General features: G+C 38.3%; 1 pseudogene; it reads right to left on the reverse strand.

Moving 5' to 3' along the window:
- Positions 1–441: 441 nt before the first annotated feature.
- The window catches only part of LOC113135663 (potassium voltage-gated channel subfamily C member 1-like), a 43,172-nt pseudogene continuing 22,360 nt past the window's right edge, over positions 442–21,253 (reverse strand).

The following is a 21,253-nucleotide window of genomic DNA, read 5'->3' on the forward strand; positions in this document are numbered from 1 at the left end:
TTGTACTTTTGGTTGTGTGAGTGTTACACAGGAAATCGTTAACATTAAAAAAATATTTTCTAAAGACTTTAGAGAGTAAAACAGACTTAGCACTCTCAACATTGTAACTCATTCTGTTAAACATGACAAAATCAAATGGCAGTATTATGCAATAGAAAAGGAAAGACATCTTTTTCAGCCTGGCATTGGCAGAGCAGTCACATTGTAGACAACCAAGAAATGACAAACTTAACAGTGAAAGATAAGGAAAGAAAAAGACAATAGTTGGCCATAAAAACACAAACAGTTGGGTGAAGCACAACATTTTTGCTAGTGTGCACACCATTGCTAGAAGTTTACCTCTGAAATATTCATGAACATCTTTGTGGCCAACAAAGTTGCTTAATGCCTTCCAAAATGGGAACTGAAATTGGGAGTTTTAAAAAGATAAGGGACCAAGACAAAACCCCATGGACCATTTTTGCAAATGGACAAGAGTTCTAGACCCTGTAAAACCAGCACAGACTCAATTCTCGAGTAGCCTGTAGTCTACAGTACATCACACTATTGAGTCTCATATTCTGGTAAGCCTCCAACTACAAAGTACTAGGAATGGACAGAGGACCATTCAGCTGCCTGAGTTAAGCCCTGGACCAGCAGGGCCTGAAACTCACTTGGAATACCAAACCAAGAATGAGGTGCTGGAAGAGCACTCAACAATGAGTTGCTTTTTTTTTTTTTTTTTTTTTACATCAAGTTCCCCTCGGTGGACACTGGTATCTCTCATCATCTTTCTCACGACACATAAAGTACTTCACTGACATCATTTTGGAAGCTCTGGGTCTCTGATTTGTGCTCACATGACTGGGTTGTTTGCTGTAATGAGTGGTCAACTAGCGAGCTGGATGATGGTACCTAACGACTGCTGCAAGGACCTGACCATCTAAAAAAAAAAAAAAAAAAAGAAGAAGAAGATGAGCTACCTCTACACACTCGCGCTGACAATGTGAGTGTGAGTAGTTTTTCGGTTGCCTCTCGGAGGAAGACGTTTCTGCTCTACAACACGGCACAGTGTTCATAGTTTCCAGGACTGGATTCATGACAAACAATGATAAGAGGCTAAGGGGATATGTCAAGACTCTGTTCCCCCTCAAGAGATTATCAAGTCATAATGCATGCGTTTATTACACATCACTGCGAGGTGTTCACATTATCATCATTGTCTATATACTAGAATTTTTTTATGTTAGAAGAAAATAGGAAAACACCTACATCCACACAAACTGTCAACACACCTGAGTCCTTTAAATCACACACAAACTTTGGAATGGCAGTTAGTTCCATGCAAACCTAAAATCTCTCTGGACTGCTCCCTATTATCTCTCATAGTCAGTTATTGGTCGTTATTGGATAAACTGCACTCGCACTCCCATTTTTTCTACTCAGGACTAGTAGAACAGAACTGCCTATCCCAGCAAAATCCTGCCAGGGGACATCCAAAGCCATTACGAATCTCATTAACACTGAGGCGTTGAAGATACTCTTGAGGTTCTCCGTTTGCCCTGCTACAATCATGTGACAACTCTTGTATTATTGCCAAAGGAAAAAAAAAAAAGAAGCTAACTATGAGTACTAATTCTACTAAGGGAAAGTTGTGGTAGGGATAGCTGTTGTTTTAGAACTGCTGCTGCTGTTGCTGCTTCTGCTACAGAAGTTGTGCAAATGAGGAGGAGGAAAACATGGACTTTGTGATTAACAATAAACATCCTTTGCACAAATGCTATAGTTTGGCAAAGTCTTGAATGCTCACTGTTGGCTAAACGCATTACGAAGTAAAACGATGCAACAGTTGGAAAGACTGGAATGACAAATGTAGGGCAGTAGTAGCAGAGAGATTTCATCAAACAAAACAGTTCAGGGTGTACTTTGCAAACATACATGTTTCAATATTCACATTTTTTTTTACTTTTCAAAACAAAATATAGCTCTTCTCTTTCATTATAGTATTTTTTTTTTAAACATGAATTGCATATAACATTTTTTTAATTCATTTTATATATACTTTTTGTATCTCTAGCACCCTTGTCCTCAGCTAAGGGCTTGCAGAAAAGACAGTCATGCAAAGTAGTCATGCTGGTAAACAAAGTTACAAAAATGCATTATCTTTTTTTTTTTTTGTTGTTTATCTCAGCGTCCATCCTTTGTCATCTCCGTGTCTTTATAGGAAAGTCTGTCATTGCTCATTGTCTTATATTTGTCTTTCCTGGTTCTTGTGGGGAAAATGCCTTCATCTGGCAGTCATGGCAAAATACTCGCTTCCCATCTTTTTCTAGGACTTTGAATCCTTTTCATGATGCCAAATTTTCTATTCATATTTGCATGAGATTTTTTTCTGTCTTCCGTTCTGGACCCTTTTTGCTCAGTAACTTCCTCTCAAAGCCATGGATAGTTGATTTGTTTATCAAAATATAGATTTGTGCTCTTTGTACACTTCCACACGTCTTCTACTCTTGGTCCATTTCTTCTTATTTTACGCTTTGCAGAAGGGCTCCCCTGATGGGCCATCCTTATCTTGATCTGCCAGTGAAGCAGTCATTGGCAGCAAGAGGGACAAGAGAGAGATGCGGCAGTATGCATCAGGGGATTCTTGTGCCTTATTGGCAGTGTTGGCCTTTGTGTTAGGGGGAACATTTTGCTCATTGGTCCCTTCCTAAAATGAGAACACAGAATTTCCAACTAATGGACAGGTTTATGTAATGTTAAAAAAAGCGTCCTTGTGGTAGGGGGTGTCTTTTTTGTCGCAAATATCCCTCAATACTGAAGACTTGTAGATTTTCCTGGGACTTTTGTCTCATTGCATTAGTCCTGATAATCCAAGCAATGTGAGAGCCAGACATGAGAAAAATACATTTAAATGTGCATACAGTATAGGTTTGGGATGCTAGTAGCTGTTACAGGACTAAGTTCTTTTAGAGGAATTACTGTGTGCCTGTATGACGTGAGTAAAAACCTCATCCTAAATGGAATACTTCACTTAATCTACAATACACTACATAAGGTCATTCAGCAAGTGCATGCTACAGGACCTTTGGTATCCAATATCGATTTTCAGGAAAGGCCAGATTAGTACATGAGAGATAAAGATAAGTCTTTTTCCACCATTTTCTTATTGTTGACGGTGAGTCGAAATGTGCAAAAACAGGCCCTGTATTGTAATAAGCACATGTAGTGGATGCCATATGTGCTTAAATAATATATCTTCTTAGTTAGTGCTGTGCTGTCTTTGATTATCTCAGTACTGGAGGATGGCAGTGTTTCTATCTGATAGAGGTAAATGGAAGACATAGGGTTCAGTGTCAAACATGGTTTACAAGGTGCTATACTTGGACGAGGCCTGACAGTATGGGAGCTGTTAAATACTGTGCAAGTGTGATTTCTGTCAAATGCACTGTATTTAGTCTTTTTTGTTCGTTTTTAGAATGTGGAGTGTTTTCATAATTAAGACCAATCCTTTGTCTCTCATGTACTCACTCTACTGTATGTTAGTCTTCACTGGAATAGGAACTCAAGTGGAAAATGACATATAAAATATCCCATGAATGCATAAATACCCCTTTTTTGAACTGTTGGATCGATTAAGTCAAGTTATTTCCCAGCCAACAAATGCTACAGTATGTTAGCAGAGATGCTACATTGTTCATTCGGTCCTTTTGTGAAGTGTTTTTTTTTTTTTTGTTTTGTTTTTTTCAGAAACTTGTGAAGTTTCTCAGTTTTTTAGCACTGTTGATGGAACTGAATTGGTCATCCTACACGATGGCGAGTATAATGTTGTCAGAGAGATGTCATCTGGAATGTATAATCGGGAGTCCTTTTCTCTCCCAAAGTGTGCCAGTGCAATGCTCAGTCAGTTTGCTGAAAACAAAGGTCAGTCGGACAGTTGTCGAAAGTGTGGTTGGAGTTCCGAGAGGCTGCTTTGGTAACATTGTGAGGAGCGGACCATATGATTTTTAAATTCATGATTAACCTCTGGTCTCTCTCGTCATTCCAAAGATGTCCTTTAAAACTGTCCATCCTCGTCACCCCTGTCGCTTACGTGGCTCCTGTCGCAAATTTGTGTTTACCAGTTACTGACTCCTCATTAGAGAGAAGGCGAATGCTAGAAACTTAACACTGTGAAGACAAGAACAGAAAGCAATTAATGTTACGTTCACAGAGAATAGCAAAATTTGCAATAAATAATGTTCAGTGAAGCTTAACTAAGCTTGTAACATTGTAACTAGATCGGTTTATACAAGTACTGGACTAACACAAAGCTATAATTTTTCATATTTGGAATTTGCCAATTACCTGATTTTCACTTTCATAGTGTTACTAAGGTTATGTACAAAAGAAAGTAATCAGGGATCACCATTACCTGTAAACTGCTGGTTAACTGTGCATGTCAGAATGAAGTGCATACATTTAAACAGTAACGACAATGCTAATATACAACTACAAATGCAGCCTATCTCCGAATTACAGACAGAACATTGGCACAAGTTATCTTCAATAACAAAATCAAGAAATGGTGACAATAAAACTGGAGGCTGACAATATTGGAAAAAAAACAAACAAACAATAGATTGTCAGCCAACGGACTATCACTGTGCTCTCCGCTCTGCCAAGTCTTAACAAAAATAGCCATCATCAATGAATTATAAACAGAGAGTTTCAAGGTGACTCACAGTAGTGTGTCTGTGCATATGTATGTGTGTGCAAGCATTTTCATTTGAATGATATGTGCACTTCATGGAAAAGAAAACAAAACATTTTGACAGATGGACACTCAAAAAGCCCAATGCTATTTATGGAGGTTTTCACATATAAACAAGGAGCTATTGTACTTCATGAAGTAAGCAGTGGGTTTTTTAAACTTAGCCCACACTATTTCAGAAGGCTTAATACCCCAGCTTCAGTGATGCATCATGCAAACACAGGTGCAGAATCAAGAAAATGTTTGTCAATAACAGCAGGTTGAGTATTTCTGATTCTTTACCTGCAGTTATGGCGAGCAGTTCTTGTATCACATGTGCTAACATCATGCATTGTTTACTGGGAGATTAAACACTTCTGCTGTGGTCTCACCAGCACGCACATCAACCCACAACACAGACATTATCCTTTACTGCAGCTGCATTAGCTCTTCCCGTCTGCTCTTCGTTTCCCCGTCTTCTTCTGTTAACGTCCACTGTACAGATTTAGTGGCAGTTTTCTCCAGAGAGAAGTCGCTAACAAGACACAGTTACATTTTCTAAAGGCCAGGTGTAATGTAAATTGTAAGGATTTAGTCAGCTGAGAGTAAAGGCCACCATACATCTGGCAATTTTTGGCTTAAGCATGGAGTGTAATTATATTAAAACATTATTTTGATTTAAGCTTAAATGCAGAGACAACGCCTTGTCTGCACAATTACTTGATGCTGTCATAGGACCAGATTTCTATATGTTGTCTGTGAACATATAAGTTATCTACAAGCTGATTAATGGCAACTGGTCTTCCTGTTGTTGACTCGAAACGTTTCAGTCTTCGGTCGGATTGAAGAAGTTACTCGGATGAGTGGTGAAACATTTAGACTCAACAAGAAATCCAATCGCCATGTCATGTAGAAGTGGCTCATCGTAATAAGATAAACCGTACTAATGTGTATTTAACTAGAAAGTCATGTGTTGTCACTAACTGGTGTAGTTAGAATAGTTTGACCAGCCGTCTGCAGGATGAACCCATGAATATTTCTGATCAGATCATTCACACCAGGATCAGATGTTATGATACTTCTTGCCCCACACGCACAAAGTATACATCAATATATTCATTTCATATGACTTTAATGTATTCACAAATATGTACATATTCAATAATAACCACTGATCTGTGAAGCATTGCTTTGAGGGTTCAGCTAGTTAAATCTAGCTAGCTTGCATGAACTTCTAAATTGACATCAGAGCCTGCAGGGGCCTCATAGAGGCACTTACAACATCTGGCTGCTGTGTTGAATTAAACAATGTTCACTTGTGTATTACAGCAGGTGACTTGCATGTGATATGACTCTTTAAACTAAACAGAGCAACAGTTATGACATTCTTCCGTTTCATTTTGTTACAATAAAAAGCAAATGTTAACAAATATAGTGCTTTTATAATCATAAATTACAATGACGTAAAAAAAGAATTCCTTATTCCTCTCACCCACTGTCAGTCGGTAATCGTAGCATTTAAGAAGAGCGTTCCACTACAGACATGTACAGTAAGATGGATGGACATTTTCTTTTGCATGTAACAGAAAATGAACACTCGGAATAAAGTCACACATCAGGATAATTATCCGCACATCGTAGGATCCACACTGTGGAGTCATTTTAAAATTCTACAATATTCAGGTGCACTTTAAAGGCTTAATGAGATTTTGTGCACTGAGAGAAGTGGTGCTCGCAGAAATTTCAGACCAAAATTCAGATCTGCTGGCTAAGATTAGCTTTGAGGGTTGAGCCAGGGCCAATCACTGTGTGTCACTGTACGTTTCATTCATTACATGCTCACAAAAGGCCTCTACAAGTTTAATTCAAAAATGTACCAGCCCAGAGTTTGGGTTGAGGTTATACATACACAGCAGCTGCTTCACCACCAAAATGCTTCAGTGATTGAAAATGACTTGTTGGAGAAACAGAGCTCTGCATGCTGTTTCAGATATTTTCAGACAACACCAGATTATTGTAATCATGACAGTGAACTGTAACAATTTGCAGAATAATCTTGACTACTGGTAGTTTCAGTCTGAAAATGTATTCAATGGCTTTCAACCTATATCACATAAAGCCAGGACTGTACGATCACTCCAAAATGAGACTCTTAGAAAGTTTTACAAACCTCTCAAACTCTGGTCGACAACAGATTCAAGTAAAAATCGCCGCAGCTTTCGTCTTCAACCATAACACTGCATATCTAAGTTCTCAAAGTTTAGGGGTTGGAAGCACATGGATTTTTAGACAAAATGGCAGTCAGGACCATAGAGTATGACTGTCACCTTTAAACCTGCAAAAAAAGATTGTTGGTTCTTAAAAACTGTTTTCCCTAAGATTTTAGTCTTACACCAGACAACTACAAACACAACATTGCAGTTTTTGTTTTTTTTTTTGACAAATGTTATTTTAGACACTGAGAGGTACAGAAAAGTTAATCCTTACAACAAAATGCAAACTCCCAGAACAAGTAAAGAAAATATAAAACTATTATAAAACTAAACCCATTTTTAAAAAATGGCAGTCACAACATTAAATACTCTAAAGGAGCAGTACCACAACAACACTGACTTGAAAAGAAAATAAGACAAATGACTCATGTCATTAATACATTTTTTTTGATTCTCTGTTACGGAACGACTAAATCAAAGACAATGAGTAGACTGGCTTTCAAGTCTGTGTGTTTTTAGGATTAAAAATAGATCTGCATATATACACACATATGTGCACATGTTTTCCAGCATGAAATTAATATTGCATGTTTATTGCATATGTGAATGTGTCATTACACTCTAAATATTTTTTGCTCAACATGAAATCTGATCACATGTGAGGGGTGAGGGACCAGGCTGCAGCCAAGATGGTGGATTGGACCAAGGTTGCATTATTTTCTGGAAGTAGAGTAACAGTTATAGGGTTAATGCTAACCCTAATCCTTCACCCAACGATAACCCCAATCATAAATGTAACCAGAAACCTGCCAAGGTTAACAACTTCCAGCTAATACTGCCAACTTTCTGCCAAGATCAACAGTCCACCATCTTGTCTGCGACCAAGTACTCTTTTCTGACTATGGCAATCTAAGAAAGTAAACAAAATCAAATATATTTTAATTATTAAGATATATTGTATCCCAGTGTCATATTTTTTTTCACAAACAGGATGAAATATTATTATTTTTTGTTCTTTTAATTTTTTTTCTTTTCAAACCAAAAAACAAAAACTGAAGTAACAAAAATATATAAAAAACGCAAAAAGTGAAAAAGAAACAAAACAAATATCTAGATGAGCTGAACGTTTGTTTGAGACATCTATAATCAGGTGGTCTCGGGTGTTCAGTTGATTCATGTTTTGAAATACGGTCTGTATCTTTTGCCCACATACAAGCTCTAAAAGTGAGTAAATTAACACAGACTGTTAATAAAGTGCTTGTATTTGTTTTAACTATAAAATTAACTACTAGTCAGCCATATCTGACTTTATAGATTGTACTTATTGTAATTTTTATGTAGCTTTCTAATTACATTGAATTTAGATTTTAGGCCTACAACTACAGATTTCATTTATATGACCGTCCTAAGTAGTATTCCTTCAAAGGTCCAGTCAGTCATTTGTTATTATCAAATAAACTATTTTTATTTGAATTTTCCAATTCTACAATTCTTGATGTGCTACTTTCCTGTTCATCTGCATGAATACAGAATCATCCAGGTTTGTTAGGTCTTTGTGCTAGTATGAAGCACCAACGTGACGTTAGGCCATTTGTTGTCACTAATAACCAGTATTGTACTTCAACAAGCTATCTTTCCTAAAACTAAACGCCTTCCTGCACCCTGTACTGGTACCTCCACGGTGCAGCTTCCCAAACATCACCAAACATCACCCAGCCCTCGTCAGCAACCAAACTTCTCGAATCTTGTTTACAAATGAGGACACCTTCAGTACATGACTATAAATGAAAAATAGTTGAATGAAACACTTAAGAAATGACTGAATGGACCTTTAAGTGTAACGCTGTAAGGTGATAATTGCATATATGAGATCCTAAGGGAAACACAATGACACAGCTACAATTTCCTGTCATGATAGCTCTTAAAATAACACAATACTGGAATTGTATATTTTTTTAATTTAAGCTAAGGTTTTTCTTTTTCCTTTTTTTTTTTAACCTTTGACATCGCTCAACGCTGTGTAAACTATCAGCATAAAGTGTAGGCTACATGGAGATCACAATGATAAAATGAAGTTTTAATACTGAGGTTGAGTCTGTTTTTCAGGATAATTACCAAAGTGATGTCTTTAAAGTACACACATTAATACTCACAAAAGACATGAAGTAGAAATCTATTTAACATCGATCTAATCTATAAATGTATTTTCATCTTTGGCTAAATGAATGGAAGCGTCTGGTTTCATTGATGTCTCTGGATAGTGTTGTATTAGCTCAGTTTTGTTTGGTCCAGAACACATAAAAATGGATGTCCACCTACACACTTAGTTCTAAGTTGTAAAATGAAACTGTGCACGTTTTCATAATGTTTTTCATTTTTAACCTCCGATACTGTTTTATTTACTAACCAATCTTTTTTTATATATATATATATTTCTTCTCATCTGTATCTTAAAGCTAAAATTTTTATTTGACCCCATCAGCTTAACCTGACGCATGCATCATAAACCACTGGATTCACAAGACAAGAGGTCATTCTTTCTACATTCAAGATCATGTCACGTTATTGCTATCGTTTTTGCACGGTGTACAATCCAAATGGAGGCTTCAGTGCAATCAGTCATTAGTTAATCCACTGCATCCTCTATCATTCAAGCACGGACATCCTTTCTGCTACAAAATAGAGGGGATGGGGGAACGACAGCGGCGCAGCCGTCCCGGGGTCTCATAGGTTTCAAATGGTGGGCTAGTGATTGGAGCAAGACGCAGCGATGACCCAGCCATTCCTGATATGTTACTGAGACTGCGAGATTTCTCATAGCCTGTTGCTTTAAGAACATAATTTTTACCATCGATTATTACATTTGATTAGATTATGTGTTATTGTTTTGGTACCATAAGCAAATAAAATTAAATTAAATTAAATTAAAATATTTGGGCATGTCATGACAAATTGTCCAAGTTCACATGGTTTTGTTTTAAAGGTTACACAGTTTTGAAAAATGATGTTATAAGGAATCAAAATGAAAAGAAGCACATAAGTGAAGAGAATTAATTACGGAGAAGAAAATAAAATGTTCTCAAATCATAAATACATATAAAAGACAGACAAAGACAGACAAGACAGACAGGACAGACAAGACAAGACAAAAAAAAGAAAACGCGAGTTATGATATGTCTCTTTTTTTAACTGAAAGCAAACGATTCTTAGATATAAAGAAATGTATCACCTGTAATAGGCCCATTGAATAAAGCACCCAACATTTTGTCACGTGAAGCGTAATGGTCAGGTGTTTTAGACAACTATTTGGCCAAAACTATACACAAACACAGTAACAAATACTCAGAAACCACTATTACAGTGTAGGAGTTGACCAAATGAAGTTTAAAGTAAATCAGCATAGAAATATGTAGAAATAAAAAATGCTGAAGTGCCAAACAGTGAACATATAGTATTTGCTTTAGGTTCCTGTAAACTTCAAATGTTCAACATCATAACATCCTTCCCGCAACATTTAAAAACACTTCCTCTACCCCGGTAATCGCATCCTGGAATAGAACTCAGCTGATATTTTGGATACTGTGGGAAATGACACAGTAAGAAAGGTTTTTGTTTTTTTTGTTTTTTTTACTGGCAAAGTCCAGTTGTGCAAGTCAGTGCATGTAAAATCCCTGGTCCATGCACAGCTGAAGGTATGTTAACACCAACCAGTTAATCTGAGAAATAACACACTGTCTTCAGTGTCGTCTCCCACAGTATTTCTGGAATCTATCACTGCATGCAGACACTGAATTCTCCCTGTACTGTAGGAAGCAGCTACAGAGAAGGTAGTGCTGTGCTGACATAGTGTTGTTGCATCAGGTGAAGTGAAAAACACCATTGATAGGTAGCAGTTATCTGCCCTAACAATGGCTAAGTGACCGATAATGCTTGGAGTTTTACAGTTTTATTGGAAATTAGCTGAAATTCATTTTGATGTAATGGTATAAACCGGTTCTGCTAATAGAATTTGTGACAACATTTTTCTGGTGTAGATTTTTATCAAACTCCAACCATCATAAGACCACAGACAACAAAGAACACCCATTGGTGCAGTATGACACCCTTTGTGCCTTCCTGCTGAAATGGAAAAATACGGCAATATCGTGGTGCATATGGCCAACTCCACCACTCCAGATTAACTATGATGTGAGCCAACCATAAATAAATGTCCTTTTGTTATTCTGACTAGCTCAGTCACATTAGTCAGATAGCAACTCGGTAAAATCTGATATTTTATAATGATCCAGTGTTTCTTAAGGTGCTTGTCACTCAGAGATTTCTGAGATGTCTGGCCAAAACATTGCCCTGCAATTTAGTTCCAAAACTATTTTTTTCATACTACCCATGTGTTTTAAGAAAGGTTGCATCAAAAGGCAGCCATATCCATATTTCTGATGTTTTGCTGGATCAGGAGATGAGGAGCACCAACAGAAGGAACAGGTACATAGTGAGAAAAAAAACCCTCAAATCTAAATCTGTGTTAAACCGTTAGCCTAACCAAGAGTAACTTGGTTAGTAACTTCACTTTTCTGTTTTTTGTTTTTTTGTATTTCTACTGTGCGCTAAGTTTCTGCAAATGCAATCAGAACATCCTGTCGCTGCTGTATCACATTAAAAGCATTCAGCTGGGGTGGCTCTTAAAGTTAATCAGCCACATGAAACAAAATGTATTTGTTACAGCAATTTTTCATCAAAATAAGACACCCAGTGAATTTCAGCATTTCAAGGTAATCAAATCAACCAGGACTGAAATCAGGATAAACTTTAACTTAATGTGTTTTTATTAAATGTGCTGCTGGTATTTTTTTTTAATTAAAACATTATTTATAGTTTCAAGTTCTAAAGCTTTCGTTAAGTAGATACTGCAGCAGTAATGATTTGTTTGTGCAATAAATGGAATATAAATAATTTATTATGTAACTTTTCTTGTATGCCAGCTAATTACCAGTAACAAATACTGTAATGATTTGAAGTATGTATAATAATAGTTCACTACAATAATACTGAGAAAATGAAAGGTTTTGATTCTACTGAAAAATTCCTGTGGATCTATTAAAACTACCAAAATGAAAGATGGCCATGTTTGCACTACTCAGTTCTGCTGTTGCTATTAGATCTGTTGCTTTGAATAAATCTCTATTATTTGTTCCTTTTAGATCTGAAATACAGGGTTTGCAATATGAGGAAAAAATGAATTCTCATTTGTTGATGAGGAAAAAGGTAGACCAGACCAGTATTCAGATTTTTTGGATATGCACAGTGTAAATGAACGATTGGGCTGAATGACAGAAGCTGATAGCTACATCAGTTTACTGTTTCTCAAGCTTTAACACTTTACTTAATAAAATTCAAGACACGAAAAACTTTCAGAAATGACAATCAAAATAGTTGTGCTGTCGAGTTAATCGTTTTTTTAAAACAACATTAAAAAGAGATATGTGCTCTGGGATTGTCTGTCAAGGGGAAATGCTGAGTCTGGCTGTCACTGTATTCAACGATGACATAATTCCTACCCAAAGTCACACTTAATTTACACTATGGAGGGAGTACATACAGTACCTACCTACAGTCAGACTTTTGTTACACTTGTGCTGCAGTGGCGGCCTGGAGATGGGATGGAGAATGAGTGTTAATTACAGAGGGAGAGGTTATGGAAAAGGAGAACACAGAGGAAAACTGCAAATATTCTGCCCAAACTGTTTACCGAGGAAATCAGCATGTGAAAGTAAAGCAGTTAAACCAAAAACAAAATCATCCTTGTATGTACTGTATGTACAGAGAACTATTGTACTCAACTCCCTCTATCACCTCACATACCTCATATAATTTCATGAATGTGCGCCTGCTGTAGATACAAAAAAATTTGCTGACTGTTCCAATGCTATTCTTGGTAATTGTATCATTCTTGCATGGGATCAATTGCCTGTTATACTCCTGTTACCCATAATTTATTGATCTCTACATGACCATTGCTGATGCTATAGTACATGTAGTACATGTAGTACATGTAGTACCTGGGAAATCTTTTGGGGAAACTAGATGACATGCAACTGTATCCTGCACCCTCTTGTTGGCTGTATGGAGCTCTTAAAGACCTATGTGTGTGAGCTGTTATTAAACTCAACTCTATGTATGCTTCTCATACATCTATATAAACATTTATTGTATGTGCATACATGTACATACAGTTCATATATATACATATATATATATATATATATACATATCTATTATTTCTACTATAAGGTAAAAAAAATCTGTTTCAGACAAAAAATATTTGCAGAGTGTTGTGATGAGTCAACACATATAAACATGGCTGTACTGGTACACGTGTTAGAACATGCCTGTTAATGAAGAACAGCTTTTTACATACAGTGCTGTGTGTGACTTAACAAGTACAATGACATACAGAGAGACACTGACTGTATCATCACATACAGCACATTTTCACTCAAGTTACTTTACACAGAAAAAACCAAAAAAAAAAAAAGCTTTGGGGAGTTAAATTTGGAGTCGGTATATTGTACTTGACCGTAGTCACTTCCAGTGAGCCACGTAGCGTTAAAATCATCAACAACAGAAAGTGGCTGCAATGAATCACATTGCTGGAGCACAGACAGAAATAACTAATAGGTTGTGTTGGCCAGTAAGTGAAAATTTTTTGCCTTGAAGAATAGTCCAATACTCAATCTGAATAGGGAATTATGAATAAGGTAATTAAGGGTGGGATGAAATGTGGATGAAGAGTGAATGCACACTGCTAACATTAACAGCTTGTTTATAAATAGATTTAGCTAAAAAAAAATTACTTAGAGTGGTGTGAGTTGTTAAACAAAAAGTATAATTCATAATCTTGGGTTTAATTTGATAATGTATAATAAACTTTTGGTCAAATTTGTGCCATTTTCATGTTGATTTCATCGTTTTGTTGGTAATTTCCGTTCTCATTCCAGTTCATAGAAGACAGACAGTAGGTGATGGGAAAACCACAAAGGAGAACACAGGAAAAATACAAGGGAAGTCAAAACACTAAACAACCACACACAGTTAAAGGCATTAAGAAAAAAAATAGATGTCAACCACAGGAAAGAGCAAAATATATTAATTATAAATCAATATAACTTAATCCTACAGGACACACGCTGAAAAGATAAAGCAGTCACACCAAAACACAAAAATCACATACAAAATACGCCACAAAATAACTTAACGATGAATGTACACACCATGTTAGAAACACAGGACACAAATAAACGCAACAGCATTAATAAATAAAACATCAAAACAAGTTCCATACACACAGTGAGAAACTGTAAGGAGAGACAGAGAGAGTGAAGAGGAAGAGAGAGAAACAAAGACAGAGGCCAACGAGACTGAGATCCTTGAAGAAGGTCTAGAGGAGTGACTGGGAGTGGACAGTCAAAGGGGCGATTGACCGTTTGACCTCAGTGAGTCATGCATATCGCACTGGGTGTGCAGGAAGTCAAATGGCCAACGATTAAAGAGGAGAAACTCGAAATGCTAATAAAGGAAGCTGGCAGAGACATCTAATGCATGTCTCTATGAAACTAATCACAACTGAAGCATACAAGAATGAGTTTTACACAACTTGAGAAATCCCTCTTTAAAACAAGGAGAATATTTATTACTGTAGGACAGGAACATTTCCCCACTGTTTTTCTTGATCGTCCATAATGCTTGTCTTTGTTAATTTATTGAAAGCCATGTATTCAACTTTCTAACCTATTTACACCTGCACTTGGGTGGACAACACCCTGGACGGGTCTTTGTCTACTGCACATGACATTTGTATTAAACACTAGAGAATCTGGTTCCAAAAATGGCAAGATATTTTTAACTTCTCTGGTATTTACAGGAAGCGGCAAGCAAAATGTCTTCCTCAAGAGGGACCACTGATCCCCAAAACTAAATGCATGAATTACAATTTATAACTTCCCTATCTGAAGCGCAAACCCTGAAGCATCATCCAAGTGACTCCAGCACCTGACTGTCCTCAACAGACTCTTGATTTGCTTTAAAGAGGGATTTCTGTAGCACTAAAATAGCAGTGTATATATAGGAACCACTGAAACTGAAGCAATGTAAAGGACTTGGACTTGGACGAGGGCTTGGACAGCTAAAGGCTTGCTTACCTTAGACAGCATGAAGCTACTTTTCAATCACATCTGTCATAGTATTTGTCTGTCTGTCTCGTCAGTGAGTGTTTCAGTCACCGAGTGCAGCTTATAATCCTTCTGATTTCTCTCCAGGTCTCCACAGTACAAATACAAATTGTCCTGGACTTTGGACTACACTAGGCACTGAAAGCACAGTTACACAGTCTAGGGAATAGTATTTCAGATCCATTACACGCTTATAGCACAATATTTTGTAAATCAGTAGTGTAATAACTGATTTAAAAAGTCAAACGGTCTAGTTTACAAAGTTAAGGTGGGAAATCGAGTGTATGAATTTTTTTTTTTATTCTTTGCTTGTTTTTAGCGTGGCATGTTTCAAGAGGTACTATCCCTTGACCTTCACTACCTCCCTGACCCCAGTGACCTTGGGCCTTGAAAAGACGTTTGTCATATAACACTGCAAGCAGTGTCGACACTGTGTGAAGCTATCAGGGATGACCAATTAATAAGAAGAGTGTGTGGCATTGAGGTTCTATTCAGTTAATATCATTTTAACCTGAGCAATGAGTACAGGTACAGGCAAAATTGTACGGCTCGGTTTGCCAAGGCGGAGGTCCATGGGGTAGGGAGTAACACGAATAAACACAGTAGAAGGGGGAAAACAAAATTAAGCCACACACAACAACACAAGCACAACACTCTGACGGCATTGAAAGGACAGAGACACAGTGTATAACATGTAAGAATGAAAAAACCCACATACACACGCGTGATATGACACAACCTGAAGAGAGAGACAACAACAACACAGAGGCACATCAGACAACAACGTGACCTGCTGTTCCTGTTCAATATTCTTCAGTGTTTGTTTTATTAGTTACTGACACAGGACACGACAACTGGGTTATTTTCACTTGAGCTGCTGGGTGTGTTTGCACATGTGCACACCCACATGGACGCGCCCCTGCACTAATGAATGTTTGAAGGTCTTAAGCTCTCACACAGGCACATAAACACAAGTACACATAATTGTGCACACTACTTTTATGGGTGCATATCACAGAGCAATCCCACTTTCTTTTCCATTTTTTTTTTTTTTTTTTTTTTACATCTTGTACATTGTTTATTGTAGCTGAGTTCACAAAATTTTATTGAAACAAATCTGTATGCAGGTTGGGCTGAGGTTAGGTTTCATTGGATGAAATACCTCACAAATCAGATGATCAGCCTTGAAATGTCATTTTCCACCCAAACCTCAATATTCCGATATAAATAGTACCCAACCTCAGCTCAAATGTTTGCATCAGTCTTTGAATGTTGTATTTAAAAAATGACAGCACACTCTCATCAGGGAAAAGACTCTGCACGGGTGACACTTAAAACGCCATTGGACATATTGACACAACACTGTGGTGTGTATCTGTGATTTGAAGCCATGCATAGTGTGTGCAGCTGTGTGTGTGTGGTGTTGTAGTGGTGCAGTGTCATTTATGCAACTGCAAAACATGCTACGTCATGGAGAGCCAGATCAAACTTTCTGGATGTTTTTCAGTCAAACGTTGGCTAGGCTACGGGCTCCTTTATTTTTAACTTTAGTCAGTGTTACCTCTGGTCTATGGTTTGATCCAGGAGGAGGTGGAGTTTGCATTGAGGTCCTGCTGTAACAGAGACCCTTCCATCTTATACCAATCCTCAGTCAGAGGGGAGTCTGGGCTGGGTGCCGGGGCTGCTGCCTCTACTTTGTTGTCAACAGGGGGTGTTGAAAGTTTGGAGGGAGTGTGAGGAAGTGTTTTGGTGCAGGTTGGCGGCAGTGGTGGTGGTTGGGTTGCAGCAGTAAATGAATCAAGATGTCAGGTATTCATGAACACAAAGATGCACATAGGGTAAACGAATGGGGAATGGGGAAAAATCAAAAAAGAAGGGAGAAATGAGGGCATGGGTTTAAAGATGAGGCAGAAGAGAAAGGGAGTCAGGGAACGGAGAATGGGGAGCAGGTTAGGGAGGGAAAGTCATCGCAAGGGGGAGGTGGCAGGCCATAATAAAAAAGGACAATGTGAGGCAGGAGAGAGAGAGAGAGAGAGAGAGAGAGAGAGAAGTGACGAGAAGTAAATTAATGCATGGTCAACTGTCTGAGTCCAGAAGAGAAAGACAGAGATCATTTATGAGCATGAATGAACATGGAACAAAATCCACAGACACCACGGAAAGATGGAAGACATGGCCAAGGCGGTGAGAAAAGAAAGAACAAGAAGAGTAGAAGAGGGACAGAAAATATTGTTTGAAAGAAGAACTAAAACATGATACCAAGCGGTGATGGAAACACAGACAACACGAATGTAAAGATGTGTAAACGAACAGAGCAGAGCAAAAGAGCTAGGTGCATGTACATGTGTTGTTACTCCATGACTGTTTCACTGTGTGTGTTTGCTGCTAGCTATGAGTGAAGGGTTCTATCTTTAGTCAAGGTCAATTTCAGGTGCGCTCTCCCATCCAAACCATTTTACCTAAATGATGTGATATACATGTAGTAACCTATGTGTACTAGCACTGGTCTGCATCAGCTGCACACTGAATGTATATAACAGAATGTTGTTCCTGGCATCTTGCTGTGTGGATCTGTTTACATAAGATGTTTATGTATCGCATCTCCTGATGCGAAACATACCTTTCCGCACATTCCCATCTGTGGCACGAAATTCCCTGGTGTTAAGCAGGAAGCAGGCGCGGTCCTGCTGGTAGCGTTCCCGGGTAGGCCCTCGCCCAATAGGGCTCCTCTCATCTGGGCTCAGCACCTGGTCGATGGTGGGGCAGTCCTCGTTAGCCAAGGCGGCCGAGGCTGCATCACCGTTCTGCTTGGAGTCTAGAGAAATGGTAGAGGACAACACAGAGCCTGCTTTAATGGAAAGCCATGCTGTCGAGTATCATGGATGCTTTCAAGTTTCTATTACTGCATTTCTGTATAGGAACAGTTCAATAAATAATTAAATAAAAGAAAATATAAGTTGGCATTTTTAGTTGTGTTAATAAACACAAAATTGGCACCATAACAGATTTATTACAAGATAGTTATACTACAGTAGATTTACACAGAGGGCAGTTAGATCACTTTAAACCGGTAATGTTTTAGGTAATATACATTTGAAAAAAGGCTAACCAAGATTGTCTAAATTTTAGCTCTATAAATGCTGTGCTCCGTGTGGTTTTCTCTATTTATTATCATTGTATATTAAAGTTTTGAATGTTTTATTAGTGATATTCAGACAAAAAAATATATAAGTTCCAAGTTAATAACTGTAAATTATCTTTAACATTTTATAGACCAAATAAATAATCAACCAAAGTAAACATTACATTTGTTCGACTTAGATAAAGCGTTAAGTCAGAAGAACTGTAAAACTGTGAGTGATCATTGATGTGTATTAAAGATCAGGGACAACCATTACATGTGATACACACATTTTCACAGAGATAATAGGTTAAAAAACAGTATGTCACCAAGTAAATATTTTGTTCTGTGTTGTGTTGGAGCATGTGATGTTGATACTGGAAAGCAGTCTTGGAGCATGTTGTCAAAATGTTGACTAATACAACTTCTTACTAAAAAAAAAATCTACTAACACAACCTACAAGAAGCCTTTTTAGTCTGGACAGGAGCCAAGGAGACAGGATGTAGTAAAAGCACTGATGAAACCAATATTTTCTGGTTCACTGATGACTAAGGCAGTAAAGCAAAGCATTAAAGGTGCATTATTGTTGCATGTGACTGACGCCTGCATGCTGCAGCAAAGAGCTAGCGAAGAGTCAAACAACCTCTCCTCCCGATTTTACTGCTAATGCCAGAGAGAAAATATCTGACGTCAGCCCAAATTGAGATGCACTGAGCTGTTTTAATAGATAAGTGAGTTCATTTTCCTTCCATACTGTTTGTTCTTCACTGACAGATGGGTGCCTAAAGGCAACTGTGGACCTACCAGTTGATCATAAATTACACATGAGTTCTGATGGGCCAGTGATTTCTCCAGGGCGGATCCAGAATCAACTATGCAGTACTTCCACTTCTTTCTTTTGACACTAATCCTCCAACCGAACCACTGAAATCATCGATGTGCACGGCTACAACTGCCATCAGTAAACATATTTCCAAGAAGCATGACAGTCCATTTTAACCAGATTACTTTGACTTTAAAACATTACCCTCCATTAAAATATAAGAATATGACAGTTGAAAATATACACACAAAGATATCAGTTGTTTTTGGCGGTGAAATTATGATATTTGTACTCATAGCAACATAACATGAAAATCTCTCACCTCTGTTAATCTCTATAATTTCTTCTTGGGCGAGGGGGCAGTCACCCCCTATGCCTCCAGATCCCATCACTCCACCTAGGACATTTCCCAAGATCCTTTGTGGCGATGCAGTAGCCATTGCCAGGGCATCTGGCTTGCAGTAGTTGGGGGACCCTGGTTGGGGTGCTCGGGGGATATGTTTGTTCTTCTTTTTGGGCAGCTTTTGTTTGGCCATGGCCAGAGAGTAGTACATGCCGAAGTTGTTGACAATGACAGGTACAGGCATAGCAATGGTCAGCACACCAGCCAAGGCACACAGAGCACCTACCAGCATCCCTGACCACGTCTCTGGGTACATGTCTCCATAGCCCAGCGTGGTCATGGTCACAACGGCCCACCAAAATCCAATGGGGATGTTCTTGAAGGTGGTATGGGCGCTGGCTGTCGGGTCATCGGGGTCTGCACCAATTCGTTCAGCATAGTAGATCATAGTGGCAAAGATGAGGACACCAAGGGCTAAAAAGATGATGAGCAGGAGGAATTCATTGGTGCTGGCACGAAGGGTGTGGCCAAGGACACGAAGACCCACAAAGTGGCGCGTTAGCTTAAAGATCCGGAGGATACGGACAAATCGGACAACACGGAGGAACCCCAGGACATCCTTGGCAGCTTTGGAGGACAGACCACTCAGGCCCACCTCCAGGTAGAAGGGCAGGATGGCAACAAAGTCAATGATGTTTAGGGTGCTTTTGAAGAATTCTAACTTGTCTGGGCAGAAGGTGACTCGCAGCAGGACTTCAATGGTGAACCAAATGACGCACACACCCTCCACGTATGTTAACCAGCTGTCAGTCACCACCTCGTATGAAATCTCCTCACGAGTCGTGTTGCCCACTGTGACGTTCTCTGTCTTGTTGACGATTTTGTTGAAGGCCTCATGCGTCTCCATGCAGAAAGTGGAGATGGAGATGAGAATGAAGAATAGGGACCCAAATGCCACATACTGCAAGAAGGGAAGAAACCGACAAACAGAAAAAAGATAAGAAAAAGCAAAACCAAAGGGAGGGACGTCAGTAACAAATAAAAAAAACACAGCAAGTAAAAAAAAAACAAAGAAAAGCATACAAAAAACACAAAAGTGCAGATGTCAGACTACCACATAGATGCAATCTACTTGAACCGAATTTACTGCAATTGGCATCTGCACTGGCTCCAATTGGCATCTGCACTGAGGTTTTCACATCATAAGATTTGAACCAGTTGTGACATGAACCCATAATTTTTTCACCCAAATATGATGCGAAAGAAAAATCTGTTTGAAATCAGATAAGAGAGCCAGTGAACCTTCTCTGAAAAGGACCTTGGCACAATATGACCTGCTGTGACCAAGGACAATTTGACTCATTAGGCTCAAACAAATTAAATCTGACAGTCACATATGATTGTGGAGAACAATGAAGCCATAAAAATAGATGTCCTCTCAGTATCATGTCATAACATGTGCCAGCAGGAAAGGGATGACTTACTGTGATTATAAATTAATCAGATTATTAATGGCAATCTCAGTTTAATATTAAACTCATTTTAATTGGTTGGATTGTTTAATGTGTATTTATTTCTATGTAACACAAGATAGGATGCAGGGATGAAAAAGGAAACTGTAAGGATAAATGATCATCTGTATGCCAACGAGTGAGAAATCCCACACTTCAGTCCAACAGCTCGCTGTGTTCTGCGTTTTTAAGTGTCAAAACATGAGCTTGGTGGAGCTAAGCAGACACTTGTTTAAGGAAGCAGAATATGATGTCAGAGCCTGCAAACTAACAGTTGACTTCTGAAAGTTATTTTGAAACCTTTT

This window comes from Mastacembelus armatus, chromosome 19 (assembly GCF_900324485.2).
Source record: "Mastacembelus armatus chromosome 19, fMasArm1.2, whole genome shotgun sequence".
Taxonomy (NCBI): Eukaryota; Metazoa; Chordata; class Actinopteri; order Synbranchiformes; family Mastacembelidae; genus Mastacembelus; species Mastacembelus armatus.